We start from the raw sequence: 6,509 nt of genomic DNA on the forward strand, positions 1-6,509 counted from the left end.
GCCGAAAGTGCCACCCTCACCCCAAGAAAGTCTTCCTTCCACTGGGTGGGGGCAAAGTCTTAAAGAAATCTAAGTGCTGAAGGAAGAGCTGGCTGCTGATGGACAGAGGCCATGAGGGTGGCATCTGCCAGATGGTTGGGACAGCCGAGGCAGTGGAGAAAGCCTGGGCAAGTTCGCGTTTTTGGGGACCGTCTGGTGGTTGCTGGGCCTGTGGCTCCAGGGCAGAGGGTCCTGTCTGGGGAGATGAAACTGGGCAGGTAGGTGGATTGAGATCACATCGTGATGGACTTTGAAGAACTTGCTAAGGAGCTGAATTTCATCCCCAAGGAATAGGGACCGCTGGAGAACTTGAAACAGAGCTGAGGTTTAGAGACACCCCCTTGGTGGTGGTGCTTGGAGAGAGAGGAAGAGAGGGAGAGGAAGTAGAGAAAGTGGAGGTAGGATGATGATTGGGGAAGGGTCACGTGTCCAGGTGGAAGGCAATGCTCGTCTGACTCAGAGCAGGAGCCGTGGGAAAGCAAAGGAGGAGGGAACTCTGGGGCCAGCTTCTCTCCTGCTTTGCTAAGGTGTTGGGTGGGTTGTTGAAGGATCACCAAGTTGATGACATCTGGTGCTGAGGAGTTTTGAGACCAATATCAATTTTTTTTTTTTTTTTTTTTTGAGGTTCTGGGGATTGAACCCAGCGGTGCTCTACCACTGAGTTACATTCCCAGCCCTTTTTATTTTATTTTGAGACAGAGTCTCACTAAGTAGCCCAGGCTGGCCTCGAACTTGTGAGTCACCTGCCTCAGCCTCTTGAGCAGCTGAGATTATGGGGTGCCACTGTGCCTGGCCCAATATAATTTTATGTGTGTGTGTGTCTTCTCATTTAAAAATAATTTTAGATTCACAGGAAGTTGTAAAGACAGGGTTGAATGGGACCTTTAAGTAAGGTCCCCCAGTGGTTATGGCTTGGGGAATTTGAGTACAATATCAAGAGGCCAGATCATTTTGACCATTGGGCCCATCCAGCCCCTGCCTGGAGAGCGGTGGTCTCGGTCTCAGTTTGAGTGGCATGAGTTCTGGCTTCTCCCATGGGTTGGCTTTCTGAAGCCCTAGTAGGTTCCAGTCCCCTGAGTTCTTTCCTAGAGTTGAAAGAAATAGGTGAGACTGGCTGGATAGGGAGGCCTCAGGGGTACTAGCTCTCTTGGCAGCAGGTTTGGAACTAGTGGAACAGCTTTTGGTTTAGAATCTGCAGGGCTGAGTGAGCTATCTTGCCTTAAGCTGTGTGATCAGGATCTTGCCTCGGTTTCCCTTCTGATCATTCTAGGTACCGGGTGAACCTAGAAAGTGGCTCTGAGCTTCAACTTGCTTAGCTGGACTATGCTCTCTTCCCCACTTTTCACCAGACAAACCTTCAGGGACAGACCTGCCTTTGGAAACTCCCACCCAAATACCAGGCATGCTCTGGAGTCTTGCCAGGTGCAGCACCATTGCCACAGGTGTCTACAGTTGCCAGGGGCCACTTCATCCTCTCAGAAATACGAAGGAGCCCCCTCACCCATGCCGTGATGGTGGATCCTTCTCAGCCTTGCACAGTCCTCCAGGAGTGACCTGCTCACCAGCCTTGCTTCCCAGCCCCTTCACACCCCAGAGAAGTGACCTAAGCAATGTCCTTCTAGCACCATGTCACCATGCTGTCTTTGAGCTCTTTACCAGGGAAGCCAGGGTAAAGTCCTGGGCTGGAGCCCAGGGTATCTGGCCCTTATTTGACCTAACTTTGACCTGCTCTGTGACTCCAGGTAAGTGACTAAGCCCGCTACCAGGAGTGATTATAACTGTGGCCAAGACCCACCAGAAGAAATGACTGACATAGTCACAGTTTTGAAAGCCAATTGCTACACAAGTTAAAGCTCTCTGGTCTAGACATGCAATCAGTGGCTAATTCTCTCACAGTTTGATTTCTGCTGGTCCCTTTCTTACCCCTGAAGGATAATTAATCATGAAACCAGTTGTAGAGCTTCCACCCAAGTCCCAAGTACATGACAAGTGTCATTCCCAAAGAGATGGATTTTACAGGAGACGTGACCAAGACTCAGAGAGACAGAGGAGACGCTTTATTCCACAATCATTTGTAAAGCCCCTGCCATGGACATTTTGTTCAACTTGACGCTGGGGCTTTAGACCAAGCTCATCCTTCCCTACACGGTTGCGAGCCTGGCTTGACAGCGTAGCGGCTCTAAGCCTCCCTACCACATCGCTCACTGCTCTTCACAGACAAGTTCTTCTGAGGCGAGGAGGATGTGGAAGGGCTGCTCCTGAATCTCTCTCCAAAGTCACAGTGGAGTCTGTGTCTGTGGAAGTTCTCACTGGAGTGCTTGGCACTTATACAGGCAGGTCCAGTCTCTCCAGCCTTGGGTGTAGTCTTTCTCCAGTGGTCTAAGGTGATCGCCCTGCTGCCCATCCAGCACTGTGTGCTGTGTACGTCCCCTGCTCCAGTGCTGCTGTGCCTCCCCAGGGCCTGTTGAATTCCTCAGCCAACCCTGCTGCCTTCTCTATCCTTCCCTCCTTGCATAGACTCCCTGCAGCTTCTGGAAACTCTCTATTTGGCAGGAGATAAGAGCCTGTGTCTCTCCTGAGGTCAGGCCTCAGGGCTGGTCTCAGTTCCTCATCTGTGCTTCAGGTAAACTCTTGTTGGGGTCTGAGACTCCATCCTTTGCCTGGCTGGTGGGCACATTCCACTGTAGGGCTTCTTCTCTGAGTTGTTTGGATGAGAAAGAAGAAGAATGAGAGACCGCAGTGCTAGGAAATGGAGCTGTCTGGGTTTTCTTAGGGTCTGAAAGGAAGCTTAGGTCATGGCTATATTTTACCCATACATGTTTATCTTTTCAAAATGGTATTTTCCTGCTAGGAGATGCATTTCATGAAGGCGTATTCTAGAAGCTTGCGGGTGGGGTCACGGTAGGAGAGACACAGCATGACCAAGGAGAGGGTGAGGTGGGGAATGGTCACACACCTAAATTACTGCAGGAATGAAGGCCCTTGTCAAGGCCCATGTTTTTGTAGAGGACTTCTGGGGTGCTGGGTGGGGCCACCATTCTGAGGGTTCATGAAAGACCCTGGCAGGCCTTTTGGTTTTCCTTGATAGGCCAAAGGGGAGAAAAACTGAAATGAACCCTGGTTTGTGTCTTTGGGGGTATCCACTTGCCCTCCCCGGCTGCCCTACATTCACTGTCCTTGAGAGCAGCCCCAGAACTGTCTCTTTTAAAGGGAAAAGCAGCATGCTGATACCTCAGGGCCGGTATCCTTGCACCTCGGTCCCTGGCTCATTGGTTCATTTGTTCCCTCACTTGCTAATGCACTCAGTCACTCACAGGGACGGCTGTGACCCCCATGTGCAGCAGCCTCGGGCGCCACAGCGTTGCTCTCTCTGCCTCCACTGGCGTGACCAGACTCTGACCTGGCTCAGCGTCCGTTTGGGGCTCCATCCACCCCTCCGCCTTGGCAGCCCCAGCAGACAGACCAGTTTCCCGGGCCGCAGTGACATTCCTGGAGTTACTGCAGAGGACTCCGCCTCAGCCACTTTCGCCAGCTCCTGGGAGGGCCCGTGGCTCCCAGTGTCCTAGGTACATTAGTCATCTGTCCCTGCAACGGGTTGTTCCAGCAACACCTACGACTGCACTCAGGGTGAGCTACATGGAGGACTTGCTTCCTTGGTAACATCTTCTGGTCTCCAATATCTGAGTGCGTCTCCCTCACTCTTCACTTCCGTACCCTTAATACCTGGACCTGGGCACCCACCACAAGTACTTGCTGACCAAGTGAACCAGTGTACTTGGGAAAGCACCTTGAGGAATATACAGTTGAGCCTAGTCTTAAGGAGAGGTGGGAGTTTCCTAGGTGAATAAAGGTCTGTGACACGCCAAGCCAGGAGAAGGAGCTGGGCACTGGAGTGTTCCATGGTACTACAGATAAGAAGAGAACAGCCTAGGAGCTAAGACGCAGGTGAAGATCAGCAGCAAAGAAACTGTAAGTCAGAGAATCTAGGCAACCTTGAAGCGCACACTATGGGACTGAGACCTGATTGGGGTCACTGGGCATTTTTAGAGAGGAAATCGTACCATTTTTCTTAGGTCAGTTGCCATGGAGGTAAATAGAACATGGACTCAAGTGGAGGGGTAACGGTAGACTAGGAGGATATTTAGAGTGTTTGAGAAGTTTGTACAATCACCTCTTTTAAAATATATATTTAATAAAGCCCCAGATGATGATGGAGGGCTAGTAAACTTAAAGAGACGCTGTGATGCAGAAAACAGTGGGCTTTCCAATGATTCTGTTATTTACACAGAATCTAAGAGGCCGCCTTCCAGGAAGGACTGGTCTGTAACTCTGTGGCAATAGTCTGTGCATTGAACTCCACTTTTCTTTTTGCTGTATCAAGATCATCTCATTTCTTCATGATGTGTCCACACAGCCGTCAGAAGATAATTATTCAGAAAAAATAGTTAAGTCTTCCGGCCTTGCATATTAGATTGGCACATCAGCTTTCTTGGGTAAATGAGACACATGATTATTGTAAGGTGAAGCTGTATAGGATATTTGTCACACAATGATGTGCACACGTTTAGCATACCTTAGGGGCTCAAACGCTCACCAGGCATTTTTATGCATGTTAGAGATGTCACGCTTTTCCCCAAAGCTGATCTGTTTTGAAGGCAGTGGATGCTGGGAGTGACGTCTCTATGGTCTGTATGAATTGTTGGCATCTGATGTGAGACATTATCAATCAAGTTAAGGACACTGCAAACACATGCTCTCTCTCTCTCTCTCTCTCTCTCTCTCTCTCTCTCTCACACACACACACACACACACACACACACACACACACACACACACACCACTGCAGGGAATGAAACTCTGGCTGATGATTTGACCTATGAGATGTTATTGCTGGGAAAGGTTTTGAAGTCACCTAACCCACCCCTCATGTTCAAGATAAGGTGACTCACAATGGCCCAGATATGGGAAGGAACTTGCCTACTCTTACTCAGCAAAGGAGAGGCTATGGGGTCCTTGAAGCCACAGTGGCTCAATCCCATTCCAGCAAGGACAAAACCAGAAAATGCCCAGTAAATGTTCCTGCTAGACTGTGCTCATCAGGAAGGCTGGGCTCTCTTCTGCAGGGTCCCAAGCTTAGTTGAGAATATTCACTTCTAATGACGCTGCCTCTACCATAATTCTTGTGCCATGAAAGGAGTGGGACATCCCAGAATCATCTTTTATTTAGGCTGTATTCCCTTCCAGTTCCAACTGGCAAACTTATGGAAGAAAAATGTTGCTGGAGAGTTGTGTCTCTGAACCCCAAGTTTCTGCTGGTTTAATACCTCTGTGGATCAGATGGGTACAATTTCCTGAAGTTTGGGTCTTTTGAAATCTGTTCCCATTGAACTCCTAAACACAAGTCTCTCCTCTTTCTTCCTCCTCCTTCTTAGGAAGGATAGAAATTATCATTTGCTGTTGGTGTTTAACCAACAGAATGTCATAAAGCACCTGCCACTCAGGTATGCCTGGTGCGAACAGCAGCTGGGAGGCCAAGGAACATAGGTTGGGTTTGACATGTGGTCAGAACTTGCTGACAAATGCCATCGTTTCCTGGAAATCAAGAACTGCCTCTCACCATCCATTCACTGATTCTTTTTCCAAGCTACCAACATGGCAACCAGTTACGTCTCTTATATTGAAAGGCCACATTTTGTGAGCTTACATCACAAGGTCACGAATTAACACCTTTATATGTATTAATTACATTAAGATCTTTTTATGAGCATCCGTGGGACTCTTATTATACCACAGACAGATGGTCCCACAGATACCTTCTCCTATGTCCTTTCATTCATTTTGTTCCTACTGTGACCCTAGGAGATGGTTGTTACCATTATTGCCATTTTTCAGATAAAATTCCTGCTTGTACTTTGCTTTGGGTTAACGCAGGCAAGCAATGACAGAAGTGAGGTCACTGGTCAGAGACACCGTTAGAGAAAAGGGCACTTGTACAGTCAGCTCTGGTGTCTTGTGTGTGTGTGTGTGTGTGTGTGTGTGTGTGTGTGAGAGAGAGAGAGAGAGAGAGAGAGAGAGAGAGAGAGAGAGAGAGAGAGAGAGAGAGAGAGAGAGAGAGACAGAGAGAGAGAGACCTCCTCCTTGATGCATTTGGGGAACCACCCAAGGAGCCAGGTCAGTGTAATGCCTTGGGGAATGTATGGGGAGCCCAGCAGGGAGGGCCGGGGCTGCTCTGAGATCCCAGCAGACCATGTACGCAATGGGGAAAATTTTGCCCCCAGGGCACACTTGGGAGAGTCTCCAGATACTTTGAATTGTCATGCCTGGTGGGTGCTGTGGCATCTAGTGGGTAGTAACCAGGGATGCGCCTAAACATTGTCCTGTATACAGAACAGCCCTCACAACGGGGAATCACCCAACTCTGGATGTCAACAATGCCCAGGGGAAGACCCTGCTGCAGAGAAGAGAGGAGA

The sequence above is a fragment of the Sciurus vulgaris genome (genome assembly GCF_902686455.1).
Source record: "Sciurus vulgaris genome assembly, chromosome: 4".
NCBI lineage: Eukaryota > Metazoa > Chordata > Mammalia > Rodentia > Sciuridae > Sciurus > Sciurus vulgaris.